This window comes from Leuresthes tenuis, unplaced genomic scaffold, assembly GCF_036924035.1.
Source record: "Leuresthes tenuis unplaced genomic scaffold, fLeuTen1.0.hap1 SCAF_104, whole genome shotgun sequence".
NCBI lineage: Eukaryota > Metazoa > Chordata > Actinopteri > Atheriniformes > Atherinopsidae > Leuresthes > Leuresthes tenuis.
In genome coordinates, this window is record NW_027325458.1 from 66,153 (window position 1) to 88,038 (window position 21,886).

The 21,886-nt window shown below is 42.2% G+C and overlaps 2 non-coding genes and 2 pseudogenes across 2 annotated transcripts; all 4 read right to left on the reverse strand.

Moving 5' to 3' along the window:
• Positions 1–3,393: 3,393 nt before the first annotated feature.
• On the reverse strand, positions 3,394–3,581 carry LOC140287036 (U2 spliceosomal RNA). Its single transcript, XR_011911409.1, has one exon. It is a non-coding gene; the product is annotated as a U2 spliceosomal RNA (small nuclear RNA).
• Positions 3,582–3,856: 275 nt separating this feature from the next.
• On the reverse strand, positions 3,857–3,970 carry LOC140287030 (U5 spliceosomal RNA). The gene has a single exon (XR_011911403.1). It is a non-coding gene; the product is annotated as a U5 spliceosomal RNA (small nuclear RNA).
• Positions 3,971–4,381: 411 nt separating this feature from the next.
• Positions 4,382–4,515, reverse strand: LOC140287028 (U2 spliceosomal RNA; annotated as a pseudogene).
• A 302-nt stretch (positions 4,516–4,817) lies between these two features.
• On the reverse strand, positions 4,818–4,907 carry LOC140287026 (U2 spliceosomal RNA; annotated as a pseudogene).
• Positions 4,908–21,886: the final 16,979 nt, after the last annotated feature.

A 21,886-nucleotide genomic window follows, 5' to 3' on the forward strand; every position in this document is an offset into this window, starting at 1 on the left:
TTTTACCAACTATGGTCGGACATTCACACCTTCTTACAGCGGAACACCTCCGCTCCCTCTTTTGATGGTGTATGTTCTGGCATTCGAACCTTTTCTTACCCACTTTTTACAAACTATGCTCGGACATTCACACCTTCTTGCAGTGAAACACCTCCGCTCCCTCTTTTGATTGTGTATGTTCGGGCATTCGAACCTTTTCTTACCCGCCTTTTACAAACTATGGTCGGACATTTAAACCTTCTTGTGGCCGAACACATACACTTCTGCTTGTGATGATGTATAGTTGGGCATTCACACCTTTTCTTACCCATTTTTCAGTAATTATTGGTGGACATTCAGACCTTCTTGCAGCTGAACACCTCCGCTCCCGCTTTTGATGGTGTATAGTCGGGCTTTCGAGCCTTTTCTTCAACGGTGTTTACAAATTATGGTTGGAAATTCAGACCTTGCAGCCGAACAACTCCGCTCCCTCTTTTGATCATACATTGTCGGGCATTCGCACCTTGTCTTACCCGCTTTTTACAAACCATGGTCGGACTTTCACACCTTCTTGTAGCCGAACAACTCCGCTCCCGCTATTGATTGTGTACAGTCCGGTTTTTTAACCTTTTCTTACCCGCTTTTTACCAACTATGGTCGGACATTCGCAGCATCTTACAGCGGAACACCTCCGCTCCCTCTTTTGATGGTGTATGTTCGGGCAATCGAACTTTTTCTTACACGCTTTTTACAAACTATGGTTGGACATTCAAACCTTCTTGTAGCAGAACACATCCACTTCTTCTTTTGATGATGTATGGTTGGGCATTCGCACCTTTTCTTACCCATTTTTCAGGAATTATGGGTGGATATTCACACCTACTTGCAGTCGAACAGCTCTGCTCCCACTTTTGATTATGTTTGGTTGGATATTCGAACCTTTTCTTAACTGCTTTTTACAAACTTTGGTCGGACGTTCACACCTTCTTGCAGCCGAACACCTCCGCTTCCGCTTTTGATGGTATATATTCGGGCATTCGAACCTTTTCTTACCCACTTTTTACCAACTATGGTCGGACATTCACACCGTCTTTCAAGTGTAACACCTCCGCTCCCTCTTTTGATGGTGTATGTTCGGGCATTCGCACCTTTTCTTACCCGCTTTTTACAAACTATGGTCGTACATTCAAACCTTCTTGTAGCCGAAAACCTCCGTTCCCGCTTTTGATGGTGTATAGTCGGGCTTCCGAGCCTTTTCTTCCCCGGTTTTTACAAATTATGGTTGGACATTTAGACCTTCTTGCAGCCGAAAACCTCCGTTCCCTCTTTTGATCATACATTGTCGGGCATTCGCACCTTTTCTTACCCGCTTTTTACAAACCATGGTCGGACTTTCACACCTTCTTGCAGCCGAACACCTCCGCTTCCGCTTTTGATGGTATATATTCGGGCATTCGAACCTTTTCTTACCCACTTTTTACCAACTATGGTCGGACATTCACACCGTCTTTCAAGTGTAACACCTCCGCTCCCTCTTTTGATGGTGTATGTTCGGGCATTCGCACCTTTTCTTACCCGCTTTTTACAAACTATGCTCGGACATTCAAACCTTCTTGTAGCCAAACACATCCACTCCTGCTTTTGTTGATGTATGGTTGGGCATTCGAACCTACTTGTTGCCCGCTTTTCATTAATTATGGGTGGACATTCACACCTTGTCACAGCCAAACACCTCCGCTCCCTGTTTTGATCATGTATGGTTGGACATTCGCACCTTTTCTCACCCGCTTTTTGCAAACTATGGTCGGCCATTCACAGCTTCCTCTCCACCATACTTGTATGGTGGGATATTCACACCCACTTGCATCCGAAGATCTCCGCCCCCACTTTTGTTGATATTTAGTCGGTCATTCACACCTTACCCGTTTTCTTGCCGCCAAACACCTCTGATCTCGCTTTTGATGATGTAAGATTGGGCATTCAGACCTTGCTTTTCCTGCTTTTCACCAACTATAGATGGACATTCACACCTTCTTGCAGCCGAACACTTCCGCTCCACCTTTTAGGTTTCTATCACACCTTTTTTTTCACCGCATTTTATAGATTATGGTTGGAAATTCTCAACCACTCATCCAAAGACCTCTCCTCCCGCTTTTGTTAATATATTTGAACTTTAGTCAGACATTCACACCTACTTGTAGCCGAACACCACCTCTCTAGCTTTTGATGAGGTATGGTCCGGGATTCTTACCGTTTCTAACACATTTTTCAGCAATTATGGTAGGATATTCACACCTTCTTGCAGCTGAACACCTCCTCTCCCACTTATGATCATGTGCGGATTGATTTTCGAAAATTTTCTTTCATGTTTTCTAGCAATTAATTATGGACATTTAGACCTTCTTGCAGCTGAACACCTCCGCTCCCGCTTTTGATCATACATTGTCAGGCATTCGCACCTTGTCTTACCCGCTTTTTACAAACTTTAGTCGAACATTCACACCTTTTTGCAGCCGAACACAGTTTTTTGCAGCCGAATTTGGGCATTCGCACCTTTTCATACCCACTTTTTACCAACTATGGTCGGACATTCACACCGTCTTACAGCGGAACACCTCCGCTCCCTCTTTTGATGGTGTATGTTCGGGCATTCGAACCTTTTCTTACCCGCTTTTTACAAACTATGCTCGGACATTCAAACCTTCTTGTAGCCGAACACATCCACTCCTGCTTTTGATGATGTATGGTATGGCATTCGAACCTACTTGTTGCCCGCTTTTCATTAATTATGGGTGGACATTCACACCTTGTCGCAGCCAAACACCCTGTTTCGATCATGTATGGTTGGACATTCGCACCTTTTCTCACCCGCTTTTTGCAAACTATGGTCGGCCATTCACAGCTTCCTCTCCACCATACTTGTATGGTGGGATATTCACACCCACTTGCATCCGAAGACCTCCGCCCCCACTTTTGTTGATATTTAGTCGGTCATTCGCACCTCACCCGCTTTTGGCAAACTATGGCCTTCTTGCAGCCAAAAACCTCTGATCTCGCTTTTGATGATGTAAGGTTGGGCATTCAGACCTTGCTTCACCTGCTTTTCACTAAATATAGTCGGACATTCACACCTTCTTGCAGCCGAACACTTCCGCTCCACCTTTTAGTTTTCTATGGGGCATTCACACCTTTTTTTACACCGCATTTTATAAAAACACCACAGGAACACCGTATTGAGGCTTTGTTCTGACCGCTCATTCGGTGTCGCGTTTCTTTCAAGCAATTCTCCTGGTTAGCCCACACTCGGCTCGCTCCCAGAGCCATGTTAAAGTCTGCTTCGCATTCACTCTCTTTTCTCAGCAGATTAAAGAAACTTCCATCCTGCACCGCTGTTTGCTTTTTCACAAGAGCAGAGGAGAGCGCACCGTTCCCAGCGGCACTGCAGTACCGGGTCGATGCTTGGAGTGAACGGAGCAAGCTCCTTTTTCAACTCCTATTGATAAAAATCCATTTAATATGTAGTCCTTGCATAGACATATAACATATTAAACTGATAAGTACAGATACTACACTTGATCTTAGCCAAAATGCCGAGAAGCGATAACTGTCCACTGGTTCACGTCCGAGGGCCCTTCCTGGCACAATGCGCACTTGTAGCGGTGTTCGTTTTATGGCCATAGTGTCACTTTGCACCTCCGCCCACCCGCTGCACTGAGCACTCTTCAACCCTTTTAAATGGCATACCTTTACACTACCGCACGCTCCAGCGAGCACCATTCAAGCAACATCGGCACAGTCGCAGCAAGTGAGGCGACTCTACACAGAGAAGTCACTCTGCGCAGTAACAAGATTTCTTTTGCACAGACAGAAAGGGCTTCACCCGCAAAGGTAAAGCCTGCCAAAAATAGAAACAACTCATTAGTGCTGCTCTACACGGAAGTCTTTAGTAAAAGGCGAAAGACTTGTACATTATGAAGAGAAACCAGTGTATGATTATCCATCACTGCGGGAGCAGGGCATCAGGCTAGTTGGCATAGCCACCTTCCCCATGGTGAGCTTTGCTTGGTTGAGACGCTTGCTCCCCCCCCTTGCTCCTCGGCTGACCAAGTAGGAACAATCGGGCCATATTCGATGGCTGCCTTGTCTTTTACTCTGTGCAAAAGACAAGGCAGCCACAAACAACACGGGAACACCGTGTTGAGGCTTTGATCTGACTGCTCATTCGGTGTCGCGTTTCTTTCAAGCAATTCTCCCAGTTAGCCTGCACTCGGCTCGCTCCCAGAACCGTGTTAAAGTCTGCTTCGCATTCACTCTCTTTTATCAGCAGATTAAAAGAAAGTTTCATCTTAGGCTCCCTGAAACTTCCATCCTGCACCGCTGTTTGCTTTTTCACAAGAGCAGAGGAGAGCGCACCGTTCCCAGCGGCACTGCAGTACCGGGTCGATGCTTGGAGTGAACGGAGCAAGCTCCTTTTTCAACTCCTATTGATACAAATCCATTTAATATGTAGTCTCGCATAGAGGACATATCAGACATTCAATTCAATTCAATTCAATTCAATTTTATTTATATAGCGCCAGATTACAACAATTGTCATCTCAAGGCACTTAAGTAATATAGTCCAATTCAAGCCAATTGGAATTCAATTCATTGTAATCATGATCCAATTAATTCATATAGAGCCAATTCAAAAAATTAATATCCTAGCTAAGGAAACCAACAGATTGCACCGAAACGTGTCTTCAGTCCAATCTCCCGTCCTGAGCGTGCCTGTGGCAACTGTGGAAAGGAACGACTCCCTTTTAACAGGAAGAAACCTCTGGCAGAACCAGACTCAGGAAGGGTGGCCATCCGCCTCGACCAGCTGGGGTTTAAGAAGATAAGAACAGATACTACACTTGATCTTAGCCAAAAGGCCGAGAAGCGAGAACTGTCCACTGGTTCACGTCCGAGGGCCCTTCCTGGCACAATGCGCACTTGTAGCGGTGTTCTTTTTATGGCCATAGTGTCACTTTGCACCTCCGCCCACCCGCTGCACTGAGCACTCTTCAGCCCTTTTAAATGGTATAACTTTACACTACCACACGCCCCAGCGAGCACCATTCAAGCAACAACTTTGCACTCCAGCTTCGAACATCGGCACAGTCGCAACAAGTAAGGCGACTCTACTCAGAGAAGTCACTCTGCACAGTAACAAGATTTCTTTTGCACAGACAGAAAGGGCTTCATCCGCAAAGGTAAAGCCTGCCAAAAATAGAAACAACTCATTAGTGCTGCTCAACGTTGTACTTTGCAGTAAAAGAAAGAGCAAATCTAATGTTTCAGGAATCCGAGAATAAGCTTACTTTCATGAGTTCTTCACGATTTCGGATTTTGCTATAAAATGAATTCCTTCACTCAAACTAAATTAAAACTGCTAAACCGCTAATCTGTTACATACAAGGCAGATGTCAAATTCACCGAAATAGGATCTAAGGGTATTTGGCCAATCGAGCTGTAGCAGCTTCGGTAAAAGAGTATAAGTTGAAGAGTTTGTGAATAAAGGTGTGCGCACACATAGTGAGTTGTAGGAAAATAGGCAGGGAGCAATGCCGGCTGGGGTATATGTTCTTGTATGTTGTCTGACTGTTTGATTTGAATGTGTTGTGTAAGTGTCCTGTTGAATGTTACATGTTTGGGCTTTGACACGCTTCACTGTGGTTGTTAACTGTGTGGTGTGTCCTGAAATGTTATATGTTTGGGCTGTGTGACATGCTTAATGCTTTTCAGTAGCAACCCACTTATTCATATATAGCAACTGACAACATAAGAAGTCCGGACATACTTTGATAGTAGTTGTAGAAGTATCCTTATTGATAATAGATAAACTAATTCATAGTGATAGAACAGTAGATGAACAGGTGCCTGCACATGTCTCATGAAAATAAAATGGGTGTATGATTGCTGACGGCAGAGCAATACTGCCAAACTTATGAGTTCTTGTGGCAAACTTGATTCAGTGTCTTGACGTGTATACGCTGTTTGGCTGACTTGTCACAAGAAACAAAGTGTGTTTGATAAGATCCGACCATTTTATTACGGGAGGATCAGTATGTATGGATTCTGATGTGACTGATAAACCCATTCGTATCTTAAGCATAATCTAATACGTGAGACAACGCCCTGGCACAAAAACAAAAAAAAAAAAGAGAGAGAGCGGTTTTGTGTCCCCACAGTCCATAATGTAGAAAAGAGAGAAAAAAGCCTTTCTGATTTGGTGTGTGTGCTCACAGTGCAGAGTGTAGAGAAAAGAGAGAAAAGAAAGCCGTTTTGGTGTCACGGGTGTTGTGACTTACACACACACATTTCTGAATTGAGAAAGGAAATTATTTTAGAGAAAGAACTAGAGTTTAGATCCCACATTTGTTGATAGGCATTCATTTAATTTTTCTTTTAATCAGTTTTAAAGTGAATACTAACTGAGAAATGAAAAAGGTGAAGAGTTTAGAAGCTTGGTTCAAGAGCAAAACTTGGTTTATGATCAGCTGAGTCTCTAAACAGAACAGCAAAGGGCTTCATCGAACATTTAAAAAAGATTCAGATTGTTAGAATATCCAGAATTTATAGGAATGGTGGTGATTACTCTTATTTTCTAGAATGGAAATAACTGCACCATGTCTGTTTTATGAATTTAAGGGGCTAAAAAGTTTTGTTCTCGTTTTTCTATGATTAACCGAATGTATGTGAGAGTCCAAACAGACAGAAGGGTTACGGCCGAGCGCTGGACCTTCCAAAAAAGATGAGACAGGCTGGACCTGTGCCATACTAGTTAAGACCTGCCTGTGGATAACAGGTTCTTTAAACTCTCACACACACAAACTCACACACGTTCGCACACATACACCCATACACACACACCTTCTTGAACTTGCTGCAAGATTAAACATTTGCATTAACTGACTCCAGCAACTCTGAGTCTCATTGAGAGACTTTTCTCAACAATTGGGTCCTCAAACCAGATCTCAACGTTTTTTCCGCTTTCCAGGGTCGGAGCTGAAACCGTGCACGGGGGAGTCCAGTACTCCTAATGAAAGACCCCCTGCTGAATTGCGGTAATTAGGGGCCAGTGTCCACTGAAAGGGGGAAACAGGGACGAGATTGTACTTTTGAATCAATGGCCAGAAGCCATTGGCAGTGCAGGCATCAACAATAATGGTGTTATTTCACCCATTAACACTTAAGGTACCTCATGCAGTGGCTGTGATATGGTTACTTAACAAAATATCTTTACCAGACATCTCTCCTACATAACAGTTCTTCTTTCACAGCCACACCTTGTTGTCGAGAGATGTGCTACACTTAATCCATCCACACTGCTACCTACCCCACAGATGGAAAGCCTCATGATTGCATGTCAGAAATAACCATCAGTGTTTTACCCAGGCCAGACTTAACTGATATACGTTATGAAAATGCAGAAATAACTATATTTATTCAACAGGTCAAGCAAAAAACCCTGATGGCACAAATGCTACAGGATTTGCAGTAGTAACAGAAACTGAAGTTTTCTTAAAACAACCACTACCAAAAAATTACTCTGTTCAAGCAGTCGAATTGGTAGCTTTAACTGAAGCTTGTAAATTAAATAACAAAAAGGTTGTTAACGTTTACACTGACAGTCAGTATGCCTTCTCAACTGTACATGTGTTAACACAGCATTGGAAAAACAGGTATGTTGACATCCACAGCTAAATGTATAAACTACAAATATTTTAGCATTATTAGATGTTATTCAATTGCCATCTACAATAGACTCGTATGAATGACCGGAAGGAAAACCATACTGCCAAAGAATTTGTTTAAATATGCTGCAGTATTGAGCCACGGACCATGTCATGTCTCAACAGGAGGGATGGAAGCAATAATGAACAAGGTTTTTACAGCATATGGTTTTACTAATTATTGAATTTTTTTTTTTAGAATAAATAAATGAATAAAGTTTTGTCTAGCAGGTCAAATATGTGCAAAATACATTCCACAGGGCAATCTAAGACCAAAACGAAGATAATTCCCTAAGCCAGTGTATCTTTTTCAACATATTTGTTTGTATTTCATTATTTCATTATTGTGTAGATTTCATTGAACTAAATTAATGTTAAGGGAAACGATTCTGCTCAGTGACAACAGAGGTTTTTACCAAATGGTCTGAAATATTTCCATGTGCACAAGCAGATGCACTCTCAGTAGCAAAATCACGCGTAAAATAACTCATTTCTAGATTTGAAATTCCTGAAAAGATCTTCAGTGATAATTTGACACACTTTGTAAACTATGTCATCTCACTGATGGCAAAGAACTTAAAATAGATCTTAGAAACCACTGTGATATAGAAGGTTTCGCTAACACATTGGAATTGTTTTACTATTTACATATGCATGTGCAGTGAAGAATTGCTTGCTGCTGATAAATGCAAAGAAGAACAGCTTACACATAGATGCTCACATATAGGCTGCTGAATGCAATGAAGACCTGCTTATCCAGTAAAGTTCAATGTCAATGTGTAATATTCAATTAGGATTTGCAAAACAGTGAAGTTAAACAATGAATGGGTCCATAGTCGGTATGAGAAGACTACAGGAATATTTACCTGGGTGTACGTTCAAACAGAGATGAGAAAATTGCGATAAATTATTGTTTGTTTGTTTGTTAGTATGTATATGAATGTTATGTGTATAAACTGTGTTGAGTTGTAGTTACTCAGTAGTGTCTCAGTGAAACAACCGACGGGGGAAGCCTTGCGGTGACAACAAAAGCAGTGTTTTACTGATCAGTCAAGTTGCTCCAGTGTACTCCATACAAACTGGTTGGCTACTGAAGGGATAGAAAATGGGGAATACTTGTTTTAAAGCAAACAAGGAATTAGATGGGAAAAATACATGTTTTAACGGGACCCAGACAATATTATATAGATGTCGCCACTGAAGTAAAGAACATTTACGTGGGATGGTGTGAGGGTCCTCGTTTGGCTGACGTTCGCCGATATGCTCGCCATGCTCAGAACCAAGTTGAGACGCGTAAGACAACCAAAAGGGACAAGTGTGAAAAGGAGCTGCATTTGGCAACCATGACCATGTATTACGCAGTTGGTGTAAACAGAGGACGAGGCCGAAGTCGAAGATGTGGACGTGTGGGAGAGGAGGTCGAAATGGGCCACGCCAGAGCTGTGATCCGAATATTTGTTTTTACTGTGGCCAGACTGGACACTGGAAGAAGGACTGTCCACAGCTAAAAAGTGATGAAATTGGGCAAAAGGCTGACTGAGGGTGGGAGGCAGGTTCTGGACGTCACGCGGCAGCGGAGCCTCCACTAATGGGTGATAGCACAAACACACTCACACATTTTTCCTGCTCTGTGTAGTGAAGCAACGCTTGCCGACTGTGATTCACGTAGTAAAGTTTTGCATGCTATTTCCGTCCTAGAGCAAAGATATTTCTCTCAGAATATAGGAACTTATGTTCATCAGTAGTGACGTCAGGGGAGTTTGATTGTCCTCCAAAGTTAAGTGGAAACCACGTTTACTGTATGTCTGCATCAGGCCAGGTTGTGAAGGAGAAAATGACAATGCCCATTGCGTGTTGTCACTCCCGATGAGCTCTCCTTCAAACACTCATTTTTGTTATCAGAGTTGTGTCCCATTAACCTGATGGGCTGTGATCTCATGTGTAAATTAGGCATTATTTTAACTTCTACACCAGAGGGTGTTAAGGTTATGTTACAGCCTGACAAAGTTTTCACAGCAGTGCAGTTTGATTCATCGGCACTTACATATGCTTATGAGTGGAAACTTCCCAGCTCTCCTTTTTCACAACAACTAGTGGAAGAAGCAAAAGCGTTAGTTTCACCCCTTTCTGATTTCATGCAACCTACTGATTTGCACTGCACATCACACATTTCTTTGGGGCCTGACAATGACTATCAGAAGAAGTGAAAAAATATGTGCGCCTACTTTATTGGCTGTGTCGCTCACTCCAGAGCACTTCGATTTTTTTAATGTTTGTGGTACTCGCCCTCACATTTCCTTGGCCAAACGTACACACTGGCAGTGACAAGGTGTGGGAGAGTTTGTTGCGACATGTCAGAAAGAAATGGAGTGGACCGTTTCACCTGCTGATCCAAATTTGATGTTTTCTGAACGATTGTCAGCATAGAAAAAAACATTTTTGAGTACAATGCATTGTCAAAGAACTGTGGACTTAATTCCTACCACAGAATCACATTTTGAAGCATGTTTTTTATCTGAAACAGATTTGTCTTCGATACCCATGTTGGCTGAAGTGCCCAATGATCTTTGGGCTAAGAGCAAATATGATGTGGGGTTGATAAAAGGCTGTGAACCAGTAATTGTCACCCCTAAATCAGACTTTTGTCCATGTAAAAAACAATACCCTTTTAAGCCTGAAGCAATTAAAGGGATTAAACCTGTTTTTCAATCTTTTCAGAAAACAGGCGTTATTGTTCCTTTTGAAAATTCACCTGTGCTTACTCCATTGTTTCCTGTTAAAAAGATTAAAGATGCTGGCCAGCCAGATGAATGGCGTTTTGTACAGGACCTCCAAGCAGTGAATGCTGCAGTTCAGCCACATGCTCCTACTGTGCCCAACCCACACACTATTTTGTCTGAAATTACATCAGATGCACAGTTTTTCTCAGTGGTTGACTTGTCGCCAGTGCACCCTGATAGCCCATTTTGGTTTGCTTTTTAGTTTGAAGGGAGATCTTGGACTTTTACCCGGTTATGCCAGGGGTACTGTGAAAGTCCCACTATTTACAATGCTGCCCTCAAAGCTAGTCTGGATTAACTTCAATCAACCACAGGCTCTGCTCTTTTGCAGTATGTGGATGACATCCTTTTATGTAGTCCATCTAAACAACAGTGTGAAAAAGACCAAATGACTCAAATAACTTTCTTGCTTTCAAAATTTTTCCTCTAGTGACGCTGACTTAGAGAGGGATGAAGATAATCATGTTTAATTGTTCATGTTTTGATTGTTTATCATTGGACTCTTTATTACTATGATGCCTTTATTTTAAACTCACGTTGTGTGCAAATGCAGGCTGATGTTTTACAGATAAAGTTATTATTTTCCTTGTTTCTTTTGGGTTGATTAATATAATGGTATTATTATAATCAAAAGGGAGGAATGTAATGGAAAATAATTCTTATATGCATTGTATTGAGTGTTACTGTGTATAACCTGCAAATGACCGAGCTGCAAGGTACCACCCTGCCCTGTTTTCTTAAATTCCTCTTTACAATGGTGGGCTTGTTATAATGAGATAGGTGCACTTTAGGGGGGACAGGGTTAGGCTGGTATTTACGAGTGTGTCTGGGTAACCTCAACTGATGGTTGGGGAGGAAAGTTAGAAGAACAATCAATTATACCCAAAAACAGATGACGTGATGAGCGGGCAATATAACTGTGTGTTTTTGCTTCAGTGGTCAGAGCAACTCTGTATTCTGTACTGTGTTGTTCTCTCTTGCAAGATATTATTATTAAAGTCTCTTATCTCCTCACAAGAAAATAACTGACTCTGTGCGTTACTAAATTTCCACCACAATTTTGGCGTCACGAACAGGATCCCTCGACTGGTGTCTCTGGACCGGATCGCAGTGCATGGCCAGCCTGGACTGAAGTAGCTGTTCCAGCCTCATACCTCCAAGGCCTTTTCTGAGAGAGAGGACTGGCAGGTCCTTTTCTTGAATACCAGCGCTGGGATCATTTTTGAAATATGATAGTCTGAGACGATAGGACTGCTTTTTAGTTTTTATTTGAATAAAAGAGTGTTTCCCGGTTGTGTCATCAGTGAGACAGAGATTTCATGGGTAAGTGAAACTTTTGAAGCAGTCCGAAGAAGTGTGAAGTACTCCGAAGAAGTTTGAGTACAGATTAAGGTCCTCATTGGAGACGTCCTTTGAGTGAAGGAATATATTTCCCCATTCCAAGTCTGAGAATGGGAAACAGTAGGTCTCAGACTTTTGACCCTACCGGGGGACCTAAGCATGATGAAATGAAAAAGACATATGGTCCAGAGGTTTTCCACCAGAAGGTTCTTTTAGTATGTTAGAAATAAGAAAATTAGAAGAAAAGTTTTGCAAATATGAGAAAGAGATGAAGCAAAAAAAAAGAAAATTAAGTTTAAATAAGAAGTAAGAAAGGTATAGAATTTTGGAAAAAATAAAGTGTATTAAGAGAAAGAAAGGAAAATGTTAAACAAATGCCATGACGGAATGATGATAATAATTTAGTATTAGCTGTGCCGGATCCAGACCTGGACTCCTGCCCTGCAACAACAACAGCCAGCCCTGCCACAAGCCTCTGGCTCTCGGGAAGAAGGGACTTCTTCCATCCTCCCTCGGGAAGAAATTCCATCATTCTCACAACATCAGTTACATAGGTCTGATGATGAGGAAAAGGAAGACGTTTGGTTCTCCAGCGTACCTGCCCAAGAACTTTTAACGCAAGTGACAAAAATCCTTTACCCACAATCTGGACTTCAGAGATCTAAACGTGAGAAAAAACAAAACCAGATTCAAACCATGCCTATGGTTAAAGTTGCAGTTCCCACTGGACCATTACTGGTTTATCGACCCTGGACTGAGACTGACATCATGGAAGCATAACAATGCTTACCAGATCCAGAGATTTCTGGACCCCATTTTGCTGACGAGTTGCGAGATTTCTGCGCACAATCTGCCCGACTGGGGTTGAATTGCGTCGCACATTGGCAAAAAAGTTCAAACCGACCGACCTCTGCAAAATAGAGGCCAGTATGCTACAACTGGATTTGCGACCTACCAACAGTGAACGAGGACATAATGATAACGCTCAATATGAAGCAGCCATCCAAAGACTGTGTCAAGCCATCACCACTCAATTTCCAACCAAAATCAATATGTCCCACATTTACACCTGCAAACAGAAACCTGGTGAAGGGACTGATGATTTTGTACACCGCATCCTTGAGGAAGTCAGCAAGCACAGCGGTCATCAGAGACCAAGGGATTTGGGTAATGAATCAGGACCATGGGAGAGTATTGCATGCAATGCAATAATTAAAGGCCTCATGCCAGATGTCGCCACTGAAGTAAAGAACATTTACGTGGGATGGTGTGAGGGTCCTCGTTTGGCTGACGTTCGCCGATATGCTCGCCATGCTCATAACCAAGTTGAGACGCGTAAGACAACCAAAAGGGACAAGTGTGAAAAGGAGCTGCATTTGGCAGCCATGACCATGTATTACGCAGTTGGTGTAAACAGAGGACGAGGCCGAAGTCGAAGACGTGGACGTGTGGGATCAGAGCTATGATCCGAATATTTGTTTTTACTGTGGCCAGACTGGACACTGGAAGAAGGACTGTCCACAGCTGAAAAGTGATGAAATTTGGCCAAAGGCTGACTGAGGGTGGGAGGCAGGTTCTGGACGTCACGCGGCAGCGGAGCCTCCACTAATGGGTGATAGCACAAACACACTCACACATTTTTCCTGCTCTGTGTAGTGAAGAAACGCTTGCCGACTGTGATTCACGTAGTAAAGTTTTGCATGCTAGTTCCGTCCTAGAGCAAAGATATTTCTCTCAGAATATAGGAACTTATGTTCATCAGTAGTGACGTCAGGGGAGGTTGATTGTCCTCCAAAGTTAAGTGGAAACCACGTTTACTGTATGTCTGCATCAGGCCAGGTTGTGAAGGAGAAAATGACAATGCCCATTGCGTGTTGTCACTCCCGATGAGCTCTCCTTCAAACACTCATTTTTGTTATCAGAGTTGTGTCCCATTAACCTGATGGGCTGTGATCTCATGTGTAAATTAGGCATTATTTTAACTTCTACACCAGAGGGTGTTAAGGTTATGTTACAGCCTGACAAAGTTTTCACAGCAGTGCAGTTTGATTCATCGGCACTTACATATGCTTATGAGTGGAAACTTCCCAGCTCTCCTTTTTCACAACAACTAGTGGAAGAAGCAAAAGCGTTAGTTTCACCCCTTTCTGATTTCATGCAACCTACTGATTTGCACTGCACATCACACATTTCTTTGGGGCCTGACAATGACTATGAGAAGAAGTGAAAAAATATGTGCGCCTACTTTATTGGCTGTGTCGCTCACTCCAGAGCACTTCGATTTTTTTAATGTTTGTGGTACTCGCCCTCACATTTCCTTGGCCAAACGTACACACTGGCAGTGACAAGGTGTGGGAGAGTTTGTTGCTACATGTCAGAAAGAAATGGAGTGGACCGTTTCACCTGCTGATCCAAATTTGATGTTTTCTGAACGATTGTCAGCGTACAAAAAAACATTTTTGAGTACAATGCATTCTCAAAGAACTGTGGACTTAATTCCTACCACAGAATCACATTTTGAAGCATGTTTTTTATCTGAAACAGATTTGTCTTCGATACCCATGTTGGCTGAAGTGCCCAATGATCTTTGGGCTAAGAGCAAATATGATGTGGGGTTGATAAAAGGCTGTGAACCAGTAATTGTCACCCCTAAATCAGACTTTTGTCCATGTAAAAAACAATACCCTTTTAAGCCTGAAGCAATTAAAGGGATTAAACCCGTTTTTCAATCTTTTCAGAAAACAGGCGTTATTGTTCCTTTTAAAAATTCACCTGTGCTTACTCCATTGTTTCCTGTTAAAAAGATTAAAGATGCTGGCCAGCCAGATGAATGGCGTTTTGTACAGGACCTCCAAGCGGTGAATGCTGCAGTTCAGCCACATGCTCCTACTGTGCCCAACCCACACACTATTTTGTCTCAAATTACATCAGATGCACAGTTTTTCTCAGTGGTTGACTTGTCGCCAGTGCACCCTGATAGCCCATTTTGGTTTGCTTTTTAGTTTGAAGGGAGATCTTGGACTTTTACCCGGTTATGCCAGGGGTACTGTGAAAGTCCCACTATTTACAATGCTGCCCTCAAAGCTAGTCTGGATTAACTTCAATCAACCACAGGCTCTGCTCTTTTGCAGTATGTGGATGACATCATTTTATGTAGTCCATCTAAACAACAGTGTGAAAAAGACCAAATGACTCAAATAACTTTCTTGCTTTCAAAATTTTTCCTCTAGTGACGCTGACTTAGAGAGGGATGAAGATAATCATGTTTAATTGTTCATGTTTTGATTGTTTATCATTGGACCCTTTATTACTATGATGCCTGCATTTTAAACTCACGTTGTGTGCAAATGCAGGCTGATGTTTTACAGATAAAGTTATTATTTTCCTTGTTTCTTTTGGGTTGATTAATATAATGGTATTATTATAATCAAAAGGGAGGAATGTAATGGAAAATAATTCTTATATGCATTGTATTGAGTGTTACTGTGTATAACCTGCAAATGACCGAGCTGCAAGGTACCACCCTGCCCTGTTTTCTTAAATTCCTCTTTACAATGGTGGGCTTGTTATAATGAGATAGGTGCACTTTAGGGGGGACAGGGTTAGGCTGGTATTTACGAGTGTGTCTGGGTAACCTCAACTGATGGTTGGGGAGGAAAGTTAGAAGAACAATCAATTATACCCAAAAACAGATGACGTGATGAGCGGGCAATATAACTGTGTGTTTTTGCTTCAGTGGTCAGAGCAACTCTGTATTCTGTACTGTGTTGTTCTCTCTTGCAAGATATTATTATTAAAGTCTCTTATCTCCTCACAAGAAAAATAACTGACTCCCCAAATGCAAGTGTCAGGACAAATGATCAAACTTCTCCAAGCTTCAGTCTGCAGAGAAGTACAAGACAGGGTTGCTCACTTTCTCCCTCACTTTTTGCTATTTTCATCAAACCTTTAGCAGCTGCTATCAGACAAGATAGAAATATTAAAGGCATCCAACCCCAAAATATTGAGCATAAAATAAGTCTTTATGCTGATGATGTATTACTTTTCCTTCAGAACTCACAGACGTCTCTCACTCACACGATCACACTCATAAATAAATTCTCAGCACTTTCTGACTACTCTATCAATTGGTCTAAGACCACAGTTCTGCCCATTAACTGTAGGGTCCAGAATATACCTGCGATCACTTTACAGTCAGGAAATATTAGATATTTAGGCATAAACATTTCCTCCAGGCTCTCAGAGCTAACAAAGCTAATTTATGTGCAATTATTAAAGACAGTAGAGGACAATCTCTCTCGTTGGAAGTCCTTACCTATATCACTTATGGGGAGAGTTACAACCATTAAAATGATGATACTACCAAAAGTTAACTATTTGTTCTCAATGATCCCCATAAAACCAACCTGCTACTTGGTTTAAGTCACTAGATTCATGCATCTCCAAATTTCCGTGGAAAAACAAACCACCACGTATTAGTTTAAAAACCCTACAGAAGACCAAGGACAGTGGTGGATTAGATTTACCTAATTTTCAGCACTATTCCTTAGCCAATAGGTTACGGTATATATCAAAATGGTTTAAACCTAGCCCAATAGATGAACATGGATAAATATAGAACAAGCATTGTGTGATAATCTGGAAATCTCTGACCTGCCACTTATTAGTCAAAACGTAAAAAATCACAAATGTTTCAAAAGCATTAACATCAGCACCTCTCTGACAGCCTGGTGGGAATTTCTTAAAATAACAAAGTCTTCACTTGTCCCGTGTAAGCTTACACCCATCTGGAACAATCCTGACATCCTTCAAAACAAAAAAATGCTAAACTTTACTCTGTGGAAGATCAAAGGAATCAAACATCTGGAACATATAATCCAAAATGGACATTTTATTTCATTTGATGAGCTCATATCACAACATGAGATAGGCAGCAATAAATTCCTAGAATATCAACAACTTAAGTCTATAATAACAAAGAAATATATCCTCCACCAACCAGACTTACAACTCCCGATTAGGGTAGCAGAATTTCTAAGCATCTGCACCCCAAAACTACTATCAAAAATATATAAATTATTGTCTAAGATAGATGACACAATGTCTCTACCGTCCTCAAAATGGGAGGCAGATTTATCCATCAGTTCTAGTCATAGCTTCTGGCCACAAATATGTTTGAACACCTTCAGAATGACTCAAAATCCTAATTTACAGCTCATACAATACAAAATTCTTCATAGAACACACTATACAGGACAAAGGATGTTCAGGATGGGTCTAACACACTCAAACATCTGCTCACATTGCACAGATAACACACCTGATGATTATGCACACGCTTTGTGGTTTTGTGCGCCTGTCCAGAAGTTCTGGCTTGAAGTCTGTGCGGACCTATCAACATGGCTAAAGTGTAGCATTCCTGCATGCCCCACACTGTGCATACTGGGTGACTTAGACAACATCAATGTGGAATTTAGCTTAGCACACATGATCCTCACAGTGTTATGTATAGCAAAGAAAACTATTCTCATGAACTGGAAAGCGAAGAACAATCTGTGTATTAACCAGTTTAGAAATTTTCTTTTAGATTATATTAGCATGGAAACAATGTCTGCTTCCTCAAAACATCAATTGGCTGAATTTAATTCTCTCTGGTCCCTTCTGATTAGCTTGATCACATAGTGGTGGTGGTGGGTTGCTGTCCCGTCGCTCTGGGCGGTTGGGTGTGTGCTGGGGGGGGCTGTGTGGCTTCGGGCGTCTGGTGGTCTCTCGGGTCGTGGGGAAATACAGCAGCCCTGTATTATTGCTTCCTGTGAAATCAAGATACAATGTGCACATGCTGGTTACAAATAAGAAAATACAAACAACAAACAGTTTCTTCCATGGTTCACAGCATGTGTATGATCATCTTCATCGCTGGTCTCAGTAAGGATGTTTCAATCTTCGGTGTCAGAGGTTACTAGCACTTAACACACCGGTGGAGTACAGCTTTTACTGCTGACTCTTATCTTTGTCCTTCCGGGCGTGTTGGTTAGGCTGATGTATGTCAGGGTGGAAGTCATCTACTGGTTCTGGTACCTTCTTACAGTGACTGGCATGAATCCAGGTTGCTCTCTCTGCAACTTTAACAGCTGTGTGAGTGACCAGTAGCACCTGGAACGGGCCTTGCCAACGTTTGGACTTCCAATGTTTCCTGCGAAGTTCCTTCACCACCTGTCATCTGGTTGGAGTGGTGTGTTTTCTGTGGCTGGAAGGGCTGCTTTTACTGCCTGTGAAACTTGAGATAGAACAGTGGAAAGGTTTCGACAGTAAGACAACATAGCATCATCACAAACAGTTGTGGAAGGGAGGGGTCTGGTTACAGGTCCCAATCCCAGGTTAGGAGGTCTGCCAAATAAAATTTCAAATGGGCTGAGATTCACTTGAGCTCTGATTCTCATTCTCATGTAGATAAGCACAATAGGTAATGCTTTTGTCCATGGCAGACCTGTTTCTTCACAACATTTGGCTAACTTGGACTTTAATGTACCATTTTCTCTTTCCACAGCACCTCCACTCTGTGGATGATAAGCACAATGTGTGCGCAAGCTTATTCCCAGGAATTTACCAACCTCAGTCAATGCAGTGTTTACAAAATGTGTGCCATTATCACTGCTGATCTTCTCTGGAATGCCCCATCTAGGAATGATTTCTGTTTAGCAGTGCTTTAGTCACTGCATTACTGTTTGCATGTTTTGCAGGGAAAACTTCAACCCATTTACTAAACACGTCCACTATTACTAGTGCATATTTCTTTCCTTCAGCTGGTGTGAGTTCAACAAAATCCATCATCAAATGTTCAAAAGGTTTCTCTGGTGGAGGGTGTGCAACTTGCGATGTGTGTAATGCCTTTCCTACATTATGTGTGGCACAAACCATACATGACTGACAGTATTTTTGCGCATATGAACTGAACCCTTTTGTGAACCACTGAGCAGTGAGTGCATTCAGCATCCCTCCTTTTGACACATGGTTCAACCCATGTGTCAATTTTGAAAAATGAGGAAAAAAATGTTTAGGTAGACAGGGTTTACCCTCAGGTCCCATCCAAACACCATCCGTATGAGTTGCACCCACAGAGGACCAAATGCGTCCAGAGGACCAAATTTCATCTGCAGAGGCAAAAGTTTGCAAAGCATGGAGATCTGTGAGGGAGTCTTCTGCCTGCAAAGAGAGGGAAGCAAAAACAGGAAAAAAATTAGCTGCTTGCTTAGCTGCAGCATCAGCTCTGGCATTACCACAAGCAACAGGATCGTTTGAGTTAGTGTGAGCCGCACACTTACAGACCGAGATTGCTGTAGGCAAAAGGATCGCATCAAGAAGATCAGAAACCTGCTTGGAGTTCAGAATAGTTTTACCATCTGATTTAAGGAAATGCCTGTGTTTCCACAGCGCACCAAAGTCATGAACAACACCAAAAGCATATCTGGAATCTGTGTAAATAGTGACAGACTTACCAGCTGCCAACTTACAAGCTTCAGTAAGTGCAATAAGTTCAGTAGTTTGAGCGGAGAAATGTTTAGGAAGAGAACCAGACAACAAAGTGTCATGTGAAGAACATACTCTAAACCAAACACAGTTAGTACCTGTGGCTGGATCACGCAAAGCTGATCCATCTACAAAAAGAATCATGTCAGAGTTTGGAAGAGGAGTCTCTAAAAGATCAGGTCGGGGTGTACAAACTTGTTCCAAAACAGCTTCACAGTCATGAGGCTCCCCATCCTCAGGAGTCGGAAGCAAAGTAGCAGGATTCAGAACAGTACAACGTTTAACAGTGACATTTGGCATATCACGGAGCACAGAGGTGTATCTGAGCCAACAAGCAGTTGAAAGATGTGAAGTTTTCTGCTCGAGAAGAATAATGGCAACAGTATGAGGAACCAAAACAGTCAAATTAGCGTAGCCCACAATATCTTGGGAGGCCAGGACAGCTTTCTCTGCAGCTGCAACAGCACGAAGACAACCAGGCAGGCCTGCAGCCACAGAGTCCAGTTTTGCTGAGAAATGAGCCACTGGCCTTTGCCTGCCCCATGTTCCTGCATAAGAACAGATGTCATACAACCATGCTTCTCATCAACTGCCTGTATGAAAGGTTTATGAGGATCTGGAATGCCAAGTGTTGGTGCTGTTTGAAGAGCCAGCTTAAGCTCACTAAAGGCTGATTCTGCCTCAGGAGTCCATGGAACACGATCAGCTGACTGGAGCTGCATGTCAGAACTGCAGCTGCCTTTACCATGGATAAGAGCACCTAAGAGAGCTTCGAGAAAAGAGTAGTTAGGAATAAAGTTCCTGCAGTAAGATGTTATACCTAAGAATGACATAAGCTGTTTTTTAGTAACCGGTTTAGGAATGATCTGAACTGCAGCAACACGTTTAGGAGAAAGTGAGCGCCCATCCTTAGAAATCACATGACCCAAAAAGGTGACTTCGTCCTGTACAAACTGTAATTTAGAAAGGCTGGCTTTATGGCCATAAGAAGGAAGATGTTTCAACAGATTCACTGTCTTTTTCACACTGTTGTTTAGATGGACCACATAAAAGGATGTCATCCACATACTGCAAAAGAGCAGAGCCTGTGGTTGATTGAAGTTAATCCAGACTAGCTTTGAGGGCAGCATTGTAAATAGTGGGACTTTCACAGTACCCCTGGCATAACCAGGTAAAAGTCCAAGATCTCCCTTCAAACTAAAAAGCAAACCAAAATGGGCTATCAGGGTGCACTGGCGACAAGTCAACCACTGAGAAAAACTGTGCATCTGATGTAATTTGAGACAAAATAGTGTGTGGGTTGGGCACAGTAGGAGCATGTGGCTGAACTGCAGCATTCACCGCTTGGAGGTCCTGTACAAAACGCCATTCATCTGGCTGGCCAGCATCTTTAATCTTTTTAACAGGAAACAATGGAGTAAGCACAGGTGAATTTTCAAAAGGAACAATAACGCCTGTTTTCTGAAAAGATTGAAAAACAGGTTTAATCCCTTTAATTGCTTCAGGCTTAAAAGGGTACTGTTTTTTACATGGACAAAAGTCTGATTTAGGGGTGACAATTACTGGTTCACAGCCTTTTATCAACCCCACATCATATTTGCTCTTAGCCCAAAGATCATTGGGCACTTCAGCCAACATGGGTATCGAAGACAAATCTGTTTCAGATAAAAAACATGCTTCAAAATGTGATTCTGTGGTAGGAATTAAGTCCACAGTTCTTTGACAATGCATTGTACTCAAAAATGTTTTTTTGTATGCTGACAATCGTTCAGAAAACATCAAATTTGGATCAGCAGGTGAAACAGTCCACTCCATTTATTTCTGACATGTAGCAACAAACTCTCCCACACCTTGTCACTGCCAGTGTGTACGTTTGGCCAAGGAAATGTGAGGGCGAGTACCACAAACATTAAAAAAATCGAAGTGCTCTGGAGTGAGCGACACAGCCAATAAAGTAGGCGCACATATTTTTTCACTTCTTCTCATAGTCATTGTCAGGCCCCAAAGAAATGTGTGATGTGCAGTGCAAATCAGTAGGTTGCATGAAATCAGAAAGGGGTGAAACTAACACTTTTGCTTCTTCCACTAGTTGTTGTGAAAAAGGAGAGCTGGGAAGTTTCCACTCATAAGCATATGTAAGTGCCGATGAATCAAACTGCACTGCTGTGAAAACTTTGTCAGGCTGTAACATAACGTTAACACCCTCTGGTGTAGAAGTTAAAATAATGCCTAATTTAAATATTCGGATCATAGCTCTGATCCCACACGTCCCCGTCTTCGACTTCGGCCTCGTCCTCTGTTTACACCAACTGCGTAATACATGGTCATGGCTGCCAAATGCAGCTCCTTTTCACACTTGTCCCTTTTGGTTGTCTTACGCGTCTCAACTTGGTTATGAGCATGGCGAGCATATCGGCGAACGTCAGCCAAACGAGGACCCTCACACCATCCCACGTAAATGTTCTTTACTTCAGTGGCGACATCTGGCATGAGGCCTTT